General features: G+C 42.0%; 1 long non-coding RNA gene across 1 annotated transcript; it reads left to right on the plus strand.

Moving 5' to 3' along the window:
• Positions 1-18,465: 18,465 nt before the first annotated feature.
• On the plus strand, positions 18,466-21,927 carry LOC123596026. The gene is made up of 2 exons (XR_006711496.1): positions 18,466-18,589; positions 21,354-21,927. It is a non-coding gene; the product is annotated as an uncharacterized LOC123596026 (long non-coding RNA).
• Positions 21,928-22,521: the final 594 nt, after the last annotated feature.

Consider the following 22,521-nt stretch of genomic DNA (forward strand, 5'->3'; position numbering starts at 1 on the left):
ATGGCAGCCTTTGATGTTCACTCAGGTGTGAAGGGACATGAGCTGGGAAAGCTTTGTTGGTTGCTGTCTCATGCTGATCTCTTAGACATCTCGATGACCGTGACACTACATGAAATGCCAATGAACTCTGAAAAGGATTCTCATCAAACAAAGTCCACGACAAAACGACACCAGGTATTGTCAACCCTGTTAAGCAGGTGACTAGCACATCAAGAAATGGCTGCTGAGAGCAGGTGACCTTACAGCTGTGACCTGTATGAGCCGCAGGGACAGTCATTTTCTGGATCTCGAGTAGGACAGTGCTTCTTTCATATACACAACTTTCATATACATAAGAGTCGCCAGGGCAACTTGTCAATATGCAGATTTTGCATCAATGTCTGGGAGGACCCCGACATCCGGCATTTCGAACAAATTCCCACGTGATACTGACACTATTTGTTCATGGATCACGCTTGGAGAAGCAAGGTGTGGGAGTGCTACATAAGAATTTTTGGTGGGAGGGGCGTCTGGGTGGCTCAGTAGGCTAAGCATCCAACTTCAGCTCAGGTCAACGATCTCATGGCCGTGGGTTCGAGCCCCACTTCAGTCTCTGTGCTGACAGCTCAGAGCCTGGAGCCTGCTTTGGATTCTGTGTCTCCCTCTCTCTCTGCCCCTCCTCTGCTCACGCTCTGTCTCTCTCTCAAAAATAAAAAAAACAAAAAAAAAAAAGTTGTTTTAAAGAATTTTAGGTGGGAGAGATTCTGTGGTGGGGTGACTGTGTTCATTCACCATTTCTTTACCAGGAAGAGAACCAATGGCGGGGCACACAAGGTAAAGTTTGTGGGCTTTCTCTCATTTCTTTCTAATCTCACTTTTACTTTTGGCTGTTTCCACGATGATAAAGAACAAAATCCATTCAAAATTTACTCAACTTCATAGTAGCATGTAAGTTGGGCCTTTAATCTTCACTCAGCTGTCCCATTTTTACAAAAGCGTTCTTTTCTCGCAAAGCAGTTACTCTTACCATTTGAATGCAGATTTGCAGCAAAACATTCAGGAAATGCTGTGTTCAAAATGATTAGTTAGTGGACTTCTGTGCGTCCCTCATTCCAAATCCAGACGAAGAGATTATAAGCTTCTCTGTACTGCCTTTTTTTTTTTTTTTTTTTTTTTTTAATTCCATCCACCATTTCCCATTGGGTCCCATGGAGCCCAAGGAGTTTTGCTTACGTAGGTATTGGGGCCACGGAACAGAAAAGGATTAAGCGGGCTACGCAGGGATCAGATCTGTCACCTCGGTCTCATTAGCGCCAGGCTCTGCCCAACTGCGCTAACGACCCATGCGTTTGCAGCTGCCTAGGCTAAGGGAGATGGATGTCTCTTCTCTGTTTCTCCAGTTCCTGAAGATGTTTCAAATGGTCCCACTAGACTATGGAGATGCATTTGCTTCGAGGATCTGCCAGGTTAGCCCGGACCTTGCAATTTATTGGTGCATTCTGTCAAACCACAGGCTTACGCTGGTAAATCAAAAAGGCTTTTTGGACTATATCCTTGGTAAGCTAGGCAGCTGGGGATTCAAATCTTGGGAGAGTCATGCTACAGCCCAGATACGTCTTGGGAAAAATGTAAACAGTTGTGTCTTGTGCTCTGTGTGCTGACAACCCCGGTTAAATCATTAAAAAAAACCCCAAAAACAACAACAACAACAAAACAAACCATGTGAGTATGGCCGAAAGATAGCTTTCTCACCGCCGAATCATGGATGTGTCGCAGGACCTGAAAAGACGTTTTTTTTTTTTAATTTTTTTTTTTTAACGTTTATTTATTTTTGAGACAGAGAGAGACAGAGCATGAACAGGGGAGGGGCAGAGAGAGAGGGAGACACAGAATCGGAAACAGGCTCCAGGCTCTGAGCCATCAGCCCAGAGCCCGACGCGGGGCTCGAACTCACGGACCGCGAGATCGTGACCTGGCTGAAGTCGGACGCTTAACCGACTGCGCCACCCAGGCGCCCCTGAAAAGACGTTTGACAAAGGAATTTACATCACAGTTAATCTAGGGGGACTGCCTGGAGAATGTGGACTAAAACCTCTTCTCCAAGGTGCTACAATGGCAAGACTATTTGAGTTTCAGTAACGAGGGCATTTTATCTCCTGAGCCATAGTTTTGAATCCAGTGGCTCCTAAGTTCACTTCTGCATGAAAATCCTTGCCAGGATATCTTTTGACACTCTTGCGGCAGAAATTTCATTGAAAATCAGTGTTTTATTCTCCTAGTGAGTTTTTTCCCCTCGTGCTAGGTCTTACTAGCTTATCAGACAGAACTCAGTATTTGCTAATCATTTTTTTTTTTTTTTTGGTGGAACTCATTTTTTTGTAAAGCATCAAATTGAACATTCAAAATGTCATTATGTACATGTGGTATTATTTTATGCAGAACAGACTTCTAAAATGCAGTAAATAGTCTTGATTAAAATGGAAACCTTTTAAATAATCATGGGGTATAAAATCAAATGGAGTAAGTCTGAAGTAATGCAAGTCAACCAAAACAGCTTTAATGCTGTTTTTCTCATTTCCCTCTGCTTCATCCCCTGAAGAACATAAAATTCTTAGGAGTGTATGAGTGGTGTGTTGAATGGTCCCCTGAGAATACCTGAGCCCCATGCTCCTGCATAACTGGTGTGATTGGTGCTCACACTATTGGCATTGTCTGCCCCAAGCCTTTGCTCTAGTCATTGTCCTTTGAGAAATGCACCATCTCTTTCTCTAAATAAGAGTTTCTCAGGGTGCCTGGGGGGCTCAGTCGGTTGAGCGTCCGACTTCGGCTCACGTCACGATCTCAGGGTTCGTGGGTTCGAGCCCCGCGTCGGGCTCTGCGCTGACAGCTCAGAGCTTGGAGCCTGCTTCAGATGCTGTGTCTCCCTCTCTCTCTGCTCCTCCCTGCTCTCACTCTGTCTCTCTCTGTCTCTCAAAAATAAATAAATGTTAAAAAAAAATTTAGAAGCATCTCTGGGATCTCTGCTCACTAGGTGCCAGTAGAACCCTCCTCTTGTAATAACAAAAACTGCATCGAAGACATCGCCAAACGTCTACCAGTGGGCCACTCTCCTGGCAGTTGAGAACCACTGCTCTGACTCTGTTTTATCTCCCAGGCCCAAGCATCACCTGTACAATGAAGCCTCTCTTGATCATTTATATTATTCCATGATGACTTTTCCGTTAAATTCACACATAAAATCCAATTGTCTGGACAAGATACATCCACACCGACAATGAAATGCTACAGAGAATAAGGGAGTTGAGGGCCAGTCTTTCCTGGATATCTTCTCCTTTATAGAGATAACCACGATTATAGTAGGTGTTTTTCCAGACCGTTTGAAGACATCTGAAAGCTAAAAAAAACACTATGTCATTTTTTAAATCTGTTTAATTTTTCTTAATGTTCATTTACTTTTGAGAGAGAGAGAGAGAGAGAGAGAGAGGGAGGGAGAGAGACAGAACATGAGCCAGGGAGGGGTCAGAGAGAGAGGGAGACACAGAATCCCAAACAGGTGCCAGGCTCTGAGCCCTCAGCATAGAGTCCCATGTGAGGCTTGAACCCACGAGGTGGGAGATCATGATTTGAGCCGAAGCCGGACACTTAATCATCTGAGCCATCCAGATGCCCCTACTATCTCATCGTTCTAATTTGTTTCCCTTTCCTTGCTAATAAGCTCGAGCATGTCTTCCTATGTTCAATGTTCATTTGAATTTTTTCCTTTTGTATTGCTTTAGCCTACTTTTCCAATTTATTATTTTCTTCATATTGCTTAACATTGAAATCCATATTTACATTACAGTTATAGGTCACTTGCTGGTTATATATGTATACCAAAATGTTCTCCCAGGCTGTGTAACTGCATGTGTTGTTGTACATTAAATTTTTACATAGCCAAAAATGTCAAACTTTTCCTTTATGGGCTACTGGATCGTATACCTTAGTTAGAAAGTTTTTTACCTCTCAGATATATCTAAAAAATTACCCCATTTTCTCCTAATGCTCTCATACTTTTCTCCTCAATTAACTAACTTATAGTGAAAAGTAAGGATTTAACATCCCCCTTTCCATCCCAAATGAATAGTTCTATCATTCAGTGCGGGTGAGTTTCAACTGCAGTAACAAAGAACCCTGGATGTCAGTGGCTTGCAACTTCTCCGTGTAGCTAAGACTCTGCGGATGTCTTTTTTATTCTAGACCCTGAAGGATTAGCCTTCATCTGTGACATGCCAAAGAGGAGAGAGATGTGGTGGAGCTGAACCTTCACTCCTTTGTTTAAATTTTTATTTATTTGAGAGAGAGAGAGAGAGAGAGAACACAAGCAGGGGAGAGGCAGAGAAAGAGGGAAGACAGAGGACCCGAAGCATGTCCTGTGTTGACAGCAGAGAGCCCGAGGTGGGGCTCGAACTCACGAGATGCAAGATCGTGACCTGAACTGAAGTCAGACGCTTAACCGACTGAGCCACCCAGGCACCCTTGTACCTTCCCCATTAAAGCCTCTCCTCTGAGGTGACCCAATCACTTCCGTCACATTTTATTGGACAATGCAAAAGACATGACCAACACTGATAACCACGAGTGAGAAGTATTATCCTTTTTCAGAGATAGGCCTTGTAGAAATGAATTCAATAAGGGGCAGTGAATGTCTCAAAAGAGTCAATGTTTCTAAAACCATTAAAGGAATATGTCCTTTACTTTCCACTGATTTGCTGTATCACTCACCTGGAACTGGCATATATCATTCTGTACTATTTTTATTCATCCTTTTATGAATATATTCTCTCTACCCAACTAAGTAAGTTCCTGGAGATCACAGATTCTCTCTTATTAGTGTTACACTTAGCCATTGCCTGGATCTTTGGGAAGTGGGAGATGGGCCCAAATATTCATTATTAGGGCAATGGGTAAGTACATACCGAAGGGCACAAGTAACTCAACTTGTTATGTAGGCGGCTTAAATGTAACACCTTTTTTTCCTGCTGTAAAATGATATTAGAATTCTGAAAATCTCAGGTTCAGCAAAGTCATGCCCTAAAATTAACAGAGCTAACGGGAAAAAAATAGGGCGGGGCACGTCACTCCAAACTTGTGCACTATCACTATAAAAATACTGAAAAGGACAATAATTATTCCAATGGATGGATTAACATTTAAAACATCAAATTCCTAATGTATACAAAATACCGAAGCACGTATCAAACTTTATATCACAATAATTTGAACATAGAATGTTGGAAAGGGGTATAAAGAAAGGTTCAGCCTGTTGAATTTGGAGCAAAAAGCAAAAAGCACAGAAGAGTAAAGAAAAGCATATATAAAGGCTTCCAAGTGGGGAGGTGGTCAAGCCACGCTAAGATATGTGCTGAGCAGGCATTGAGAACATCACCGCAGTCCAGCCTCCTTCAGCTGGAGTTGTGTACTCGTGATCAGTGGCTTGTGATTTGTGTACTTGTGATTAGTGTTTGTAAACATTTGAAAGCTGGGAAAATAGCTGAGGAAGATGTGTGACTTCTTTGTTATCCTCCATCATTCTCCTCTTTACCGTTTGTGTAGAGGCGAATTTGCATTATAGTGACAACCTGTACATTCAGCAGCGTGCGTGGATTTTTAAAACCTAACGCTTGGATGGAAAAGGCAGGAGACAGTGGGGGATTCATTGGAAATACTCCTTGTGTAAATTAACAACACAAACGGAGGGCTACAGTTTTACAGGGATGTACACCTATTTGAGGATCTATTTCAAACACATTGGAGGAGCAAGTATCTATTGGGAGGGGTGGAATTCAGGGGAAGACACAGACAAGGGAGTGAAGACAAAGGGAAACAAAGTTGCAGAATGGAATCTCGCAACCGTTGCTGAATGCCTTGCACTGTGTGATTAGCTCAGTTGCTGAGAACAGGGACGGCCACTGCAATCTGTCCCGGGTTCATAAGGTGCTAGGGAAAGGAGTTGATGTATGGTCTGGCTAAAGCACTCAGATCCTGCTTGTGTTGTGGTTACCACAGCCAGGAGTTCAAGATGTCATTGTCTCCCACATGCTAAACTCTGCTAGGAATTCCATGAAAATTGACATGTAGTTGCCTCTGGGATATGGTTTCCCTTAATGCGAGATTCTGTGCCCCCTGGTGGTGAGTGGTTTAGGAGATCAAGGTCAACCAGAGCGGTGCTTCGGGAGTTTTCCCTGGGTGTGACACGCTCTCTTCCTGGAGGTTTGTGAGGCAGCTGATCAGACAGATCCCTAGTCTCCTCTTGCCTGCCATCTGGGTGATGTCCTACACTTAGCGACATCAGGATCATCGAACAGCTATAACACCCTCCCTGAACTTCCAGCCCCCTCAAGTATTTGACTTTGGGAAGGCAGCTATGCTAACTACCATAATTTGGCTTTGGGAATTTACACCGGTGGACGATTACCTGGAGCCATATGAACTTTTACTGTGGGCTGGGAGGTTACCCACCACCCTTCCAGCCCCGGGGCGCCTGTTTATTCTTTGGTTCCTTATGTATCTCCTCTCCTTCACCTTCTACCTTTTCTTCCTTCCGGCCATAGATCAGCTTAAATTTCCTTTGTTCTGAAAATCTTTCCCATTACTATGTCTCCCTATTCAAGTAAGAACTCATCCTTCCCGCTGCCTCCTCGTGAGGAATCTTTTGGAAGGCTGTCATCTTCATCAGAATGTAAGAAAAAGGGGGCTTAGTTTGTCCATTGCAACATCCCCAGTGTCTTGAATAGTGCTTGGCATGTTGATGGTTAATAAGTGTCTAAGGAGTGGCTGAAGGAATACAGCACTCAACAAAAGTCATTCTCTTCTACTTTCATTCATTATGTAGCATGTCACAAACTCTCCCCACTAAACATATTGAAGCCGTCTTATTTAATAGCACTGACTTTCTATCTGGCAAACTGAGTTGTACTTTTGAACTACACTATTAATGTCCCCCCCCCGCCCAGCATTCGACTCAATCATTCCCTTTCTATTTCGTATGTCTTAAAAAAAAAAAAAACCCAGCCTACCCTGATTCTTCTTCTAGGATTCCGACAATTTTTTTTTTTTTTTGGCCACCCTTTTTGTATCTTCTTCCTTCACCCAAACTTTAAATATTAGCTATCCCCTTCTCTCTTCTGTTCTTCAGGCTTCGACTCTGTTGGTGTCTCATGAATATACAATAGCAGCCTCTCTCTGGAATGATAAGCTTACACTTCCAGATATCTCAAGACGTTTCTTTTCTTGAATGTGTCACAGCTACTTCAGCATTAGCATTTGAAAAATTATACTAAGTCCCACTGCAACTAAAGTATTTGCGCTTTTTCCTGAATTCTCCATTGATGATCTCACCATATCTCCAGTCTCCCAAGCTGGGGATGCTTGTCTCTGCTGTCTCCTTTCCTTCTGCCATCCTTTCCTATAATTGGTCTTCAAGACCTATCCATTGGACCTTAGAAATGCCTTGCAGGTCTGGACTCGCCATTCCCATGCTATCATCATTGCACAAGGTTCCAACGTTTCCCATCTGAATTATCTTTCCTGTACTAAAATTGTCTGCCTAAAAACACGAATAAAATCATCACAAATTCCTATTTTCTCCAGATTGCCTCTATTAAAAAGTTTCAACGTCCTATCCAAAGGACCCAAGAATTTGGAGGCCATTCTCATTCTCCAAACTAACTTCTTGTCTTTCCTTAGTTCCTTTTTATTTTTAGTACCACCCCCCCCCCATCCTCCTTTGGATTAGAATTCTTCATTGGCTCAAGGTCCTAATCAAGATGGGTGATGGGTATTAAGGAGGGCACTTGTGATGAGCACTGGGTGTTATATGCAAGGGATGAATCACTAAATTCTACTCCTGAAACTAATATTACACTATATGTTAACTAATTAGAATTTAAATAAAAACTTGAAACAACAACAAAATAAGCTTAGTATAATCTTAAAAAAAAGGGGGTCTCTCCTACCAGAGACTGAAGGTATAAGATTATCCCTCAAGAGAAGAGGTTTTTACCTTCATCTTTCTTCTTATTTCAAGGCTCACCTCTGAGTAGAAGGGGGTGACATTTTGACCTCACTCAGTTTTCTCATAGCCTGTTTTGCAAATATGAGGTGTCGACCTGTCCATCTATCCACCCATCTGTCCATCCCTATCATACATCCTGTGTGGTTTCATGCCTCCTGGAAAAATTCCAATGTACAAAGTATGGCATTTTATACTATATCAAAGTCTGAAAAACTATATCCAGAGGGTTTTAAATATGTATAATGTTTACTAAAATGTTACTTTTTGGAAGCATTGTTTCAACCTAACCTAATTTTTTTCGTGTGCATAAATGATGTCTGGTCATGTTGTGTGCACGGGAATTCTCTTGGAGCCTAAACACACAATGGACTTTTCAGAAGGAAATGTATGTGTGCCCAACTGATATGTCACAGCAGAATCACGCTGACAGTGTTTAGTGCATTTAAAGACACGCTCTGTGCTTTTTAGAAGAATCCCTAATGTAGAAATGTTACACTGTATCTCCATATGTTGAAACATATCAGACATCCTATCCTGATTGTTTCAACCTCTTCTCTTGAAAGTTTCACACTCACGAATTTAAAGAATGAGACAGGAAACTGATTTACAAACCTCCAATGAAGATTTTCTGACTTTACACTTCTCTGTTAGGCTTCGTGGTCTAATCAATAAAGCTGGAAACCCTGATTTTAAAAAGTGGAATTTTGATCAAGCTCTCACATATCATGTATTTTATGGTACCAACTTCCCTGAGGTGGGCTTAAGCTTACAGAGGCCCCAAAGTAAATTGATTTATAAGAAAACAAATAACCAATATAAATATTCAATACGTCACTTAAACAAAATGGTCAACAGGGCTTTGTTTGAGTGACAGGCATCTCAAAACATGGGCGTCTGCTTTCTACCTTTTTGTAATAGTGAAACCGGCTTGAAGAAATAGCTTTCTTTTTATAAAGTAACAGATAAAAGACGCTTAATCTTTTATAAAAAAAAGAAATGAATGTGGGGCACCTGGGTGGCTCAGTCGGTTGAGCTCAGGTCACGATCTTGCAGTTCATGAGTTCGAGCCCCCACATGGGACTCACTGCTGTCAGCCTGTCAACTGCCAGCTTCAGATCCTCTGTCCTCTTTCTCTGCTCCTCCTCTGCTTGTGCTCCTCCCTCGCCATCCCCCCCCCCCCCGCCAAATGAAATAAAAAGAGGAAAAAGAAAAAAAAAAGAAATGAATGAAATAGAGAAGTTTACCTTTTTGAGTAGAAATATTGAAAAAAGCTACGTGGCTTTTAGACAGAAGCATTACCTTGATCTCAGAGAAGGATGAAGCGTTGTGGTAACTCTGTGCTTACTGACAGTTTGGGTTTCGGTTCCTCTCTGAGCATTGCCACAGAGCGTCATCGGCAGTTTCTAATTCTGCTTCGAAGGAATGGGGGAAACCTTCCCCGGAGATCTGTATCCTCCTTGGAGCGGTCTCCTGGAATTGTCTGGAGCCATAGTTGCCAAATGGCGAGGGAACAGGAGAAGGCTTTGATCAGCTGCCTCCGGTTCACCCAAACCCAGAAACACACGGTCCCAACCCCGTGGAGCCAGCATGGCACTGCCGCTAATTACTCCTATTACCTTAATAACCGGAGAGCCCTGGAATAATACATTTTCAGTCATGAATTGAAAATGGCAATGTATTGGCTTTGATGCTGTCAAAATGAAATCTGCATTACCAAAACTCTGAGAGCCAGAAGATTAATTATATTTGTACAACCTTTTTTTCTTAACCAATCACTAACAAATTATAAAAGTACATGGAGTCTTATTTGGGAAATAATTTTAGGTTATTATCTGAAATGGAGTGGTGCTAATTTCGTTGGTCCAGTCAATATGCTGATTGCTACACTTCTTAATTCTACTTTATCTCTCAGAGATGGAATCACATTAAAATCCTTTGAAAATAAAACCGCACGTTGTTTAACTGCTAGATTAACCTTCACCGAGTCAATGAGATTCCTAATGAATAAATCCATGGCATTATATTTGATTTAACTTTATAAAAACAATATCAGAGTTAATTGACAATATAATGAAGGGTTTGCAAGAACTACCTTAGAGGTTTTATTTCCTCCTCCCTCTCTTTGTTTCAGAATTAGAGGGAGGCTCGGTTTCTGCATGATCTTTGGTTGTAGGCCCCCACTCGAGGTGCTGGGCCAGAACTGGAGAACCCATGGCTGTTGGGGAGTAGGTCTCTTTCGGGCAATTGGCCAAACCTGACTGCAGTGGCATCAGTTGTAGGTATATTATTGTATTCATTTTACTAAAGGGCACGTCACTTTTTTTCCTTCAGGAATTTTTAGCAAGTGGTTAAAAATAACCTTTAAGAAAGGTTATATTACTGCTGAGGCCTAGCCAAACCTTTTGGATGGAAATCTGCATCCATCATACTCAGATCTGTCAAAGGAAGTCTAGTGAGTAGTTCGGTAGACAGAAGGTTGAATTCAAATGTCACTGCGCCATGTTTTGTAAGAAAGTGGCTGGCCGAGATGACCTTTGCGTGCCAACATTCCATTTTGTAGTTTGAAAAGTAGGGAAAAGCTAGTCCACAAAATTATGCAGTATTAGGGCCCAGTCCGCCTTGAAAGCAAAGACAGCTTCAAATTCTAATTCTGAAATTGTCAGTTTGGGCCGAGAGTAAGCATGAGTTTAATCACCTTCTGCATTTTCATTCAATCTGAACCTGAAACATTCTTTTAGGAATGGGTAATGTCCACTGTTGGTTATGAAGGTATGAATTTAACTCTTACAGAAAAAGCTATTTAAATAGCTCTCCATTAAGCCCTTGCTTATTTAAAATACATTGCTTCTTCTATAATTTTGAACTGTGGCTACTAAGCTTCCCGAAGCTAACACCTAACCCTAGAGGACATCGCAAAACAAAGTTAAGAGTCATTAACAACAACGGTAAGGAAGAACATTCACTCTAAAGCATCTAAACAAAAATTACTTGAGGACTACTTGTTGCATTTTTATATAGTGGCAGAAAAATGCAAGAAAGAGCTGAACGAGTTCTCATGGTACCAATGGGGAAAATGGTAGAGTTCTATTCCAGGAGCATTTATTACACTTGCGGTTTGCATAGCTACTTACAGGTAGATTGTAAATGTGTGAACTGCAGAAACGAGTATTTCCTTTAACTGGTGACCTTCTATCTACATAGGCCCAACCTCTTTTGACATGGGTGTCCATAGAGAATAGTGGCTGTCACTGCATTGGGCTTTCTGAAACACCATGGGGATTTAGAGAAACGAATGTTGGATTGCTTTGCTCCTACTTTGCTCTTTCCCCTTTCCCTGTATCACTTTTCGAATATATTCTCGGGACATATGGGCCAGTCGAGCACTTTCCAATTTTGGAGAGAAAGCCATGGCCCCCATGACTATGGACACCTTACATGGTGGGACTAAGAATAAAACACTGCCAAGATTCTGCCTTGGCCAAGATTGTACTGGCCAAGATTCTGGCCGTGGCCATTCCTTTACGTATTATTTCTGGCTGCTTTTGTACCACAATGGTGGAGTTGACTACTGCCAAAGAGACAGTGTGGCCCGCAAAGCCTAAAACATTTCCTTTTTTGGCCCTTTACAGAAAAAGTTTACTGGCCCCTGGGTTAAGACAAGGGACAAAGGATTTGAAATAAGTACAGGTGGAATAGTAAGACCAAGGTTAGATGTGCTGGGTTGAAATGCAGTGGCATCTCTGGGTATATGGAGATTAAAACATGAGTGTGGGTTAAATTACAAGGAATCAAGGACAGGATGAGACGGGAACAGGTAGGCATCAGGAGAGAATCTGGGGCACATATGCTGTATAGCCCAGGCCCTTTATGGTTGTATCCCACCTATGCCATATAGGAGGCCTAGAAGAGGTAATGTGTATTATGAACAACACACTACAGCCTCCAGGTTGCAGCCTGATTGTACCCTTCTCACCTGTCTACACAGGTTACTGCTGTCCCTGCTCTTCTCTCTGGCCCTCATTTTGCTACACATCCTTTCCCGGCCTCACAGCCAGGGGTCCTCAGTGGGACCTGTGTCTCTGCTTTGGGTCCAGGCCTTGGAGATCGACCAGGATGAGGACCAAGAAGGGGCACCGTGGCCTTGGAAGTCTTCTGCTTGCGGTGAAGAGCTGACCTAACTTGAAAGTGCTTGGCTTGAAAATGACAGTACAGCTGGAGTCCTGCCCAGTGTACTGACCAGGGAATCCACTTGCCTCGGAAGGTAACGGGAATCCCGGTAATCCAGAGAGGTAACACGCACTTAGCCCAGTTATCCTTTCTTCTCCCTACAGAGTTACATGACCCATTTGGCCCCATGAATCCTGGTTGCTTTTATTCAATTCTCACTCAATACTCAGCACAAGAACAGAATGCAGCATCTTATGTAACAGAAATCACATAAATATTTCCAATAGTGTTTTTCTGCTTAAGATCTTACTGTTGTCTATGAATCTCAATATATTGATCTCCACAGAGCTCCCTGAGGTAGTTAAGGTTCTGTGTGTCTAAGGGAGGCATCCCCATCAGGAAGAAGGGGACTGCTAAGATTTTGCTTTTTCCTGCTCCCATCACCAGACAAATGTTTTTAGGTTAAAAAGAAAAAAGAAAAAAAAAAAAAAACCCACAACACTATACTCAGAACCTCAATATTTAAACCAGATGGATGAGGCCGCCTAGAGAGAGGATGCTGGGAGGCTGGAGGGGGGCTCTAAACCCTATGTCTGAGCCTGTCTCCTGTCCTGAGGGAATTGATGAAGAAATCCCCTGAATGCTTGATGTCTGGGGAGCATTGTTGCTGCACGAGACACTGAAAACATGTATTTTTCACTGCTGAATAGTTCAAAGAGCCAGAATACCCAGTCATGTCACTGCCTGAAAAACAGTGAGCTTGTTTCCTCCTCTTCCAGAACAGTAGTAGTGTGCATTGACACACGGTCTGTGTTAAAGACAGGTTGTTCTGTAAACTAATTCCCACTTTCAGTTGTGTGAACACTTCCTGGGAGAGCCAGTGCAGCGCCATAGGCAGCATGAATTCATCGTCAGGCATTCAGTGGCCCCTTAAGAGAGTGACAGAGGAGAGTCCCTGATCTTCCGGCCTGCCGGTGAGCGTGCTGTGATGGCGTCCCTCTTAGCCTTTCCAAGTTACACATTGACTAGGGGTTCGGTCTTCTCCCAGCTGCCTCCACGAACGGGCACCCTGACATTTTAGTTGGGATGTCTTGTCACGGACTCTTCAGAGAGAGAAGCTGGGTTCAGAAACAGTGCTTTTCACTCGAGTGTAAACTTGTTATTTATTTGTTTGTTTTTGTTTCCTTATGTCCCTTCTTGTGTGTGTTTGATAAGAACACTTAACACGAGATCTCCCCTCTCAAAATTTTAAGTGCACAGCACACTATTGCCAACTATAGGCATATGTTGCACAGCAGATCTCCAGACTTTATTCATTCTGTGAGGAACACCCCAGAAGCTTCTGCCCAGAACACAAGGCACTGCTGTCCTGATATTTTCCCACCAGCTCTTGCACATATCCTACGTGACAGACAGGCATGTCTTTCCTCAGGAGTCACAACGCCATTTCTCTCCAGAACCCACGAGAAAGGCAGGACTCTCTTGCCAGTGTGTGGATGGCCCTCTGCAAGGTTTCCCAGAGTAAAGCCATATGAGGCCACGTGGCTTTGTCAGCTGTGACTTTGCAGACAGAGCAGGTGATTATTTTTATTGGATGGCAATAAGCTCCAAATACTATCATTACGAGCTTTCTCCCAACCTCTTTTCAAGCTCTCCTTATTACAGCCCAGCCGCCTCAGCAATCGTATTTGTCAACACTGTAGGGAGAACCGCGCAACCTGTTGGTGGGCTCAGCAAATCGGGGTTTGCCATGTGAATACTGATGTTCTCCGAAGCTCCACCCTGTCATTCAGAATGACATTTCATTCTGTTTATTGTGATTGGTTTTTTGCAGTAGCGTTTTAAAAGTGTAATTGCTTTTGTAGTCTCAGGAACAAAGGGGCCCTAAAGCCACATTAAGAGATGTATGTAATTGTTAAGCAGGTTGGGGAGGTTAAGAATAGTGAGATTTTGAGAAGAGATGGTACATAGATTTAAATACATGAATTTGTTTCTTTCGAGCCATGTCCCAAAAGGGTTTGCCACAATGTAGATACTAAAGCTGGAATTTAAAGCGATTTCCAAAAAATAACGGAGAGAGTTCAAAGAAACCATGGTGTTGATCATTGATTGCAGGGGAAATTGGAGACGATGCATTCAACTCTTCGGACATAAAGTGAATAATTCATGAGGGTGAGTAAAGTAATACAATTCAGGGTTGATAATGCATTTGTATCAAATAGTGATAGGTACATATAGCTGCTATTATGATGTGTAATAAACTAATAGGACTTACTAGTACGCATCAAAATAAGAATGATATATGCAAGACCCAAGAAATGTTTGATACTGGTCAGACCTTTATCCCAGATAAAGCATTTTCTTCATAGTGAAGAAAAGACTTGGAAAGAAGAGCAGGATCTATCCATTTATTCATTCATTCATTCATTCATTCCAAGATGTTTATGCTGGGTCTGCTGGATGTAAGTCACCCTTCTAGATGCTCAGGGATGAGCTGTGAACAAGAGTTCCTGTTTCATGAAGCTTAGAATCTAGAGATGGGACCATGCAATACACAAGCTGATAAATAGTGTTTATGTAATTGAATTTTACCTAGTGATATGTTCCATTAAAATAAGAGTCAGAAGTTAGAGAGTGACTGGGGACAGTATTTAATAGAATGACAGTGCACAGCACTTTCAAGGTATGTTGGACACAAGAAAAATGGTGGTCGTTAAAGACATGCTTGGGCCAGCCTTGCTGATGGGGAGACTCTGGGGGAGGAAGACAAATGACGATCTATGACAGGGGACAGTTATAGGAGCAAAGTGTCTGGGTGAGGGAAGGGAGATGGGACCCAGGGAGCAGGAGGTTTGTCTCTCAGTCGGGGGCACAGACTGGCCATCCATTACAATGGGAAGGAAACTGCTGGGTTTGAGCTGAGGTTGGCCACTATCTGTATTTTCTCTGTATTTTCGTATAACGAGCCTCTTTAGCTGCAGGGTTTACAGTAGAGCATGCATGCCTATATGTGTGCTGGGGACAGGGTAGGTGGAGCAGGGAGACGTTTGAAGAGGCTACTGCAACGGTCCAGGTGAAAGCTAGCTGATACTTGAATGGAGGTGATATGTGGGGGTGAGGGAGATGTGGCTAGATCCTAAACATACCTAGAAGGGAGATGCTGATAGGAAGTTGAGTCTCACGTGAGGAAAAGAGGGCATTCGAGGGTCACTCTCAAGTTTCCAGCCTGGGCAGCTGGAAGAATTGATAACAGCACGTATAGAGATGAGAAAAATTATCGGAAAAGCAACAGTTGGGATAAATTAAAAAAAAAAAAGTTCCTCAGATATTGTAATTTTTTTAAATGTTTATTTATTTGAGAGAGAGAGAAAGAGAGAGAGAGAGAGAGAGCAGGGGAAGGGCAAAGAGAGAGGGAGACACCAAATCCGAATCAGGCTCCAGGCTCTGAGCTGTCAGCACAGACCCAGATGTGGGGCCCGAACCCACAGACCGCGAGCCCATGACCTGAACCGAAGTCAGACACTCAACCGACGGAGCCACCCAGGTGCCCCTGTTTCTCAGATATTTTGAAGGTGAGATGCCTATTAGATAGAGTCGAAGTATAAGTCCTGTGGCCAGTGATACTTGTAGGCGAGATGCTATGATGTTTAAGGGTCTATAGACTCTGGAGCCAGAATGCCTGGGTTCAGACAGCTCAGCTTACTTGTCTGTAAAATGAAGATCATCACAGTAGCCACCTTCTTAAGTTGTTGGAAGAATTAAATGACGAATTCTTGTCAAGTCCTAGAATATTGTCTAGCACATACTAAGCATCTAATGTGTTATACCTTCTTAGAGGCAGTATTGCTGATGTGGCCAAGAAAGTTCTGGGATAGGGAGACCACATCTATGCAGACATGAAAGTGACCATCCCCCCATGGAAGTGCCAAGTGTGAGCCTCTTGGAATGAAACTCCACACTGTGGTTTCCATAATTACTTTATTGATGAGCCTTGTGAGAAAACAATTTGAAAGGCATTCGTTCATCATTCTGGAGGACATTTTCAGGTGTAGTTTTGCTATGATGCGGAGAACTTTGAACTCACTGAATATGAAGCAATTCTTGCGCTTCATTGACATGTTACTGCACAGATCACTGGAAACTCTAACGGGCTGTGGGCTTCCTTTCCATGGATGTTGAGGTGCGTTTTTTCACACGGTGAGATTTTTCTCTTGCAGAATCTGAATGCTTCGCCCTTGAACTATGACCGGAGAGAACACAGTTCATGGCAGTCAGCACTTGGGATCTGAACTGATGTGCACTGGGGATTTTGGGCTGGGTGGATTCATTGAACAAAAGTTCCTGACTAAATATTAAGACATCCCTTGTTTTAGAAGCTGTTATTTTAAGCTTTCTGATGGAAAGTTAATGTAGTGTCATAGGCAGGGTCTTTCTTAGGTTACTTCTTATAAAAGTAACATTTTATAGAGTCAAGAGTACTACTGAAGAGTTTTCTTTCGAAGTTTTTTCTAAGATGATACCATGGCATTTTAAGTAGGAAGTCCCAGCATTTCAGGCATTTATTCAGTTACTTGATAATTGATTCCCCTTATGAATTTCAAATATATGAAAATAACAACAGATTTGCCAAGTATTCTCAAAGAGTCAGTAAAAGATCCAATTACAGGTAGTATTTGGTCCCCAAAAGGTTGATGTCCATAGTATAAGTTCTGGTCAGGGCTTGTTATCTTATTTGCTTTAAATTAGAATGAGGGCCTATTGTCAAATGAATCAATCAAAATATGATATGATGACAGATGACTGAATCATCAGCATGACCCAGAGAAAATCCTAAAATGCTGAACACAGCTTGATTAATTTCAGCGGCTTATTAGGAGTACTTAAAAATGAATTCATAATACTTGCTATAATCCACATGGTTAATCCCTCTCTTGCTGATCTGTTTCGACTAGAGTGTATGTGGGGATGAGGACGTCTAGGGGGTGGGGCAGGAAGGCCTTTGAAAGAAGCTATTACAATGGCCCAGGTGGAGATATTGTTATGGGTTGAATTGTGTCCTCCAAAAATCAATATTGAAGATCTAAACGCCAGTATTTTAGAATGTGACTTGATTTGGAAATAAGGTCGTTGCAGATGTAATTAGTTAAGATGGGGTCACAGGGGAGTATAGTGGGTCCCTGATCCCACATGACAGGTATCTTTATGAGAAGAGGAGAAAAGACAAAGGCACTGTCACAAGGAGAAGGTCAAGGGTGGAGGCAGAGATTGGAGCAGGGCAGCTGTAAGCCAAGGAACCCCAAGGATCATGGGCCAAACCAGAAGCTACAAGACACAAGGAAGAATTCTACCCAGACTCTTGGGGGAGTAAAGCCTATCTGACACCTTGATTTCAGACTTCTAACTTCTAGAACGGAGAGAGATTAAATTTGTTTTTAGCCACTCATTTTGTAGTACTTTGCTATTGTAGCCTAGGAAACAAATACAGACATGATATTAGTGCTAATGCAAGGCAGGGCTTCAACATTAATTCCTGACTGAGAACAACTGCCCCTCTAGACAAACCTCCTTAATTGAAGTCACTGTTGTGTATTCAAAAGGCATAAAATACACAATGACCTGGAGCATTCACGAATATATGTCATCTCTAAAAAATTTTTTTTCAATGTTCATTTATTTTTGAGAGAGAGAGAGAGAGAGAGAGAGCACAAGCAGGGAAGGACAGAGAGAGAGGGAGACACAGAATCTGAAGAAGGCTCCAGGCTTCAAGCTGTCAGCACAGATCTCGACACGGCGCTTGAACTCACGGCCTGCGGGATCATGACCGGAGCCGAAGCTGGATGCTTCACTGACTAAGCCACCCAGGTACCCCAACAGTATGTAATCTTAAGTAACTTTATCATTAGTATCTATGACTTATGTGCCCAACACTGTGCTAGCGTTGACATATGCTATCTTAATTTAGCCCTTCATGAAACCCATGAGGGCTTTATAATTGCTCCTTTTTTTTTTTTTTCTTTCTTGTAACAAATAAGGAACTTGATGTTTAGAGAGATTACAAGTTCTTACCCAGGGTCACACAGTTAGGAAAAGATCTACTGTGGAAAGCCAGGACTCAAGGTCAGTCTGGTCTGTAGTCTGGACCCTTAGTCTTTGTCTATAGAGGCTTCACAATCAGAATCTCGACGTGGAAGAGATTGTTGGGCTAACCTTCCTCTTTCCTGATCCTTTGCTTCCTGCCCTCTCATCCCTGTTGGCCAAATCCAGAGAATCAGAGGGGAGATGGAAGGGAGGTGTGAAGCCACATTCCTTCTCAGAGTGAGAAGAGAGCCGTCTCCAAAAGATCCAGAAGGCCATCCTGTGTTGCTGCAACTTAAGGTCTTCAGTTGACTCGTAAGTTTGTTTGGAGCATGAAACGTTTGGTTAGTGTCAAAACCACGTACTTTTAACCCATGAATCCTGAAATGCCTTTTTGGAGGGGGGGTGGGTAGGGAGCAGTGATCGTGTACAAGAGTTACCTATTCTTAAAAAGTAACTGGGGAAAAATACTATTGGTAGTGACTATATTTGTCAAGAAAGAACAAGAGCCTCTATTTCTAGAGGCTTCTATTTCTAGTAATGTGCCAAAGCACTGAACAGTGCTTAACAAAGGAACACTTAACAAACTGAACAAACGCTTAAACAAACTGAACACTTAACAAAGCGCTGAACAGTGAAGCTAACTTCTTGTCTCTGCGCTTTCACCCCTGGGCAGGGGGCGAGGGGGAGGGTGGCGAAGGGGAAATGGACTCTGGCTCAGAAGAACCAGGTCAATTTTTGTCTTTGGCTTCACTTACATTAGTGGGAAAACAATTCATTTAAAACGGACTTAAGACAATGATTCCCCCTTAAGTAGAAAATATTCCACAAGACCCTTCTGGGAAAATAAATGTTTCCGTCCTATTTTAAGGAGAGTTTATCAAGTTTTATGATTTCCACGGTTTCTTCTTAAAGCAAATCATTCGCTGGCAAAACCTATAATTGCTGAGGTGTATTTTCGGTTATCTCTATGTAACGATTTCTTTCGCTGTGGCTCAAATTCATTGTATTGGCTTAATTTGGCATCTCTATAATATGCTATATGAAAACTTTGTTGTGACAGTAGATAATGGTAACCTATAGAGCTTTATATTGTTTGAAACCATGGACCGATGTTTTAGAAAAATGGAAATAATATGTAGACAGAGTCAGTGATTCAGCTGTGTAGAATGACTATTCAAATAATTGATATCACAGTACAAAACCAAAGAACCCCAGACCTGGAAAATATCTCTAAGATCATCTGGTAGTCCTTACACATAGATATCTCTAAGTCCCATTTAGGGGCGCCCGGATGGCTCAGTTAAGCGTCCAACTTCAGTACAGGTCATGATCTCACCACCTGTGAGTTCCAGCCCTGCATCGGGCTCTGTGGTGACAGTTCAGAGCCTGGAGTCTTTTTCAGATTCTGTGTGTCTCCCTCTCTCTCTGCCCCTCTGTCTCTTTCTCTCAAAAATAAATAAACGTTAAAAAATTAAAAAAAAAGTCCCATTTAAAAATAAGTTTCTGTAAGCTCAGGGAGCTGAGCTGATTTTGCCCAAGGTCATGCTGGCAGCTTTAATCTCTGCAACACTAAGGAGGGTAATTTCATGTACCAATTGGCTAGTGGAAAATCACTGATCAAATATTACAAATCATATTTTAATATTATTGCCTGGTGTTTGGAAATCCAACATTCCAGTTTTAAATTCTTCTCCACCACTTTGGGCAATTTATTCAAGCACTCAGTGTTTGGCTCCCTCCCCTGGAAATTGTGGCTGAGCACACTGAGTTTATGAAGACAATATCTGGAACCTAGTATTATCTCATTTGCCTCTTTTTTTTTTTTAAGTTTATTTATTTATTTTTGAGAAAGAGAGAGAGAGAGGGAATCCCAAGAAGGCTCTGTGCTATCAGTGCAGACCCTGATGTGGGGCTTGAACTCACAAACTATGAGATCATGACCTGAGCCGAAATCAAGAGTCAGATGCTTAAATGACTGAGCCACCCAGGCACTGCAAATCTTGTTTGCTTTTTATTGTATCTTGTCTTCCGAACTGGTTTGTCTGCGGACACATTTATAGGTCAAAGGAGGGCATTTTTAAGGAAATAAAGGTCACATTTCCATTGACAATGTGGCTATTCCCTAGATGAAATGTGCAGTCTACAATTACCATCTTGTAGCATTTCAGTAACACCCTGTTATTTTGTTGCACCCATGGATAGTTTAACGATCAGACCATATTTGTTATAACCAATTTATTAATTAAATGATGGAATGTCCGTAGAGAAATAAAGTTTTGCACATTTAAAACTGTCTTTCAATACATACATTCAATTATGAATGATATCTAAGTGAAAGAGAAACAGATAATCCTTTTTTTCCGCCTCCACCCCCTCCTCCCCTTTTTAACAACAGAAATAATTGTTCCCAGAAGTCTCTACCCTGTGAAGCCTGGGCTGTCATCCTTTGATGTGTCTCTCGCATGTTAAGATCAAATAGTTCCCATAATTACGTTTGGTAATTTTAGAGTCATTATTTTTGTTGTTAAGATTTTCTGTACTCAAAAAAAGAAAATTCTAGGTCAACAAGTCATTGTGTAATGAAAAAAAAAAAAACCAACAAAACAAAACCCAGCAGCATGATAAAAGTGGGGAAAGAATGGAAATGTGTTATATTACCTTTGGTTCTGGAAACTGTAGGTCTATTGTACAATCTCAGTAACATAAGTTGAAAATGACCACTTTACATGTGTGTTAAAGAACCTCTTTGACAACCCACGTCTAATTTAAGTGGATAATCTCAGTAGTCATGCTGATGCTTAGAAAACAATGGTGTTAAGGAACGGCTCTAATATTCACTGAAAGACTCTATAGAAATACAAGAAATACACTTGAACTTGAGTTTGCTGGTAACAAGGACTTACAGAGGTATTGTAAAGCACTTTGCTAATGGCATTTCCAGGTGTCTAGGATTTTAGTTTCGAATCACATGAGTGCCGCACGAAAGGAAAAGCTTGCAATTAAATATCACGCTTGCAAATAGGTCTCAATAATATTCGGGGCATTTCCATTACCTGATTTGCATATCATCTTTCAGTTCCTTGCAGGAAAGCGTTTTACAGCAGGATACGCCTTGTTCAGCAAATTTTAAGTGTCGTCCTGTCTGAAGGCAGGCAGATGAAGCAGGTGATGTTCTTCAGTCCCTGGCAACCTGTGGATCATCAGATGGTACCGTCCTTGCGGCTGGAGTTGATCCTTCATGACACTTGCTCAAAGGAAGCACGGGCCATATGGCCAGATTGGAAGGACACAAAACACTCATTAGCGTCCAAAGTAGTCACTTACGTGGCTGGACGGTACTGCACAGCCTGTAATTATTCCTAGTTGGTCCCTGGTGAATCAAACGAAAGGGTATTTTTCCTGACCCCCTTTTGTGTCACGCCTAAAGTCCTTGTAATCATAGGCCCTAATCACTTAGGTCTAGGCTCTTCTTGTGGAGAAAGAAGAGAGAAAGCTAGATTTTTTTTTTTGTTTGTTTCCAATTGTAAGGCTAAGCAGAGGGATGGAAACAGTTGTCACCTTTGAATAATGTGGATTGTTTCTGTGTTGTGGGGCCTTCGCCGTCTCCAGAGAATTTTAGAATGATGGGATTAAAACCCAGCGGATTTGTACTCTTCGGCCAGCATTTTTAACCTTTAGGCATTCATCCCCTGGAAGACTGATGTATGCGCGCAAGGATTCAACCACAAACATGTTCACGGAAGTGTTATGTTTATTAGAGAAAAGTGGAGAAAAACTAAATGTCTGTTAAATTCACTTATTCATTGAAAAATATATAGGAAGCCATTATTCTGAGCCATACTCTGCTCTACTTGCTAACCAATGGCAACTGAATAAAATACTAGTGATAGCTCAAGTGACGGAATACTATGCAGCTTCTAGCCACGCTGTAGGAGAACATTTAATGACACAGCAAGTTGTGGATGATACTCTAGTGGCAAAGTGAGTAATACACAGGGATGTACCTTAGCATGAATATACTTTTCAAATGTACTGTAATGAGTACATATTACTTTTCCAATAAGAAAAACAAAATAATAGAGTTTATTTCCAAACAACTCACAAAAGAAATCAAACCGAAAAATCATGAATATGTCCGTTGGTAATGGCGGCTCTTCTAGAGGAAAGGACTAAGTAACCAAATGCTTACTGAGGTCCAACTGGGTGCCGCCTTGCGCAGGACGCGTTGGTGATGCCGGGCTGCA

This window comes from Leopardus geoffroyi, chromosome A1, assembly GCF_018350155.1.
Source record: "Leopardus geoffroyi isolate Oge1 chromosome A1, O.geoffroyi_Oge1_pat1.0, whole genome shotgun sequence".
Classification (NCBI taxonomy): domain Eukaryota; kingdom Metazoa; phylum Chordata; class Mammalia; order Carnivora; family Felidae; genus Leopardus; species Leopardus geoffroyi.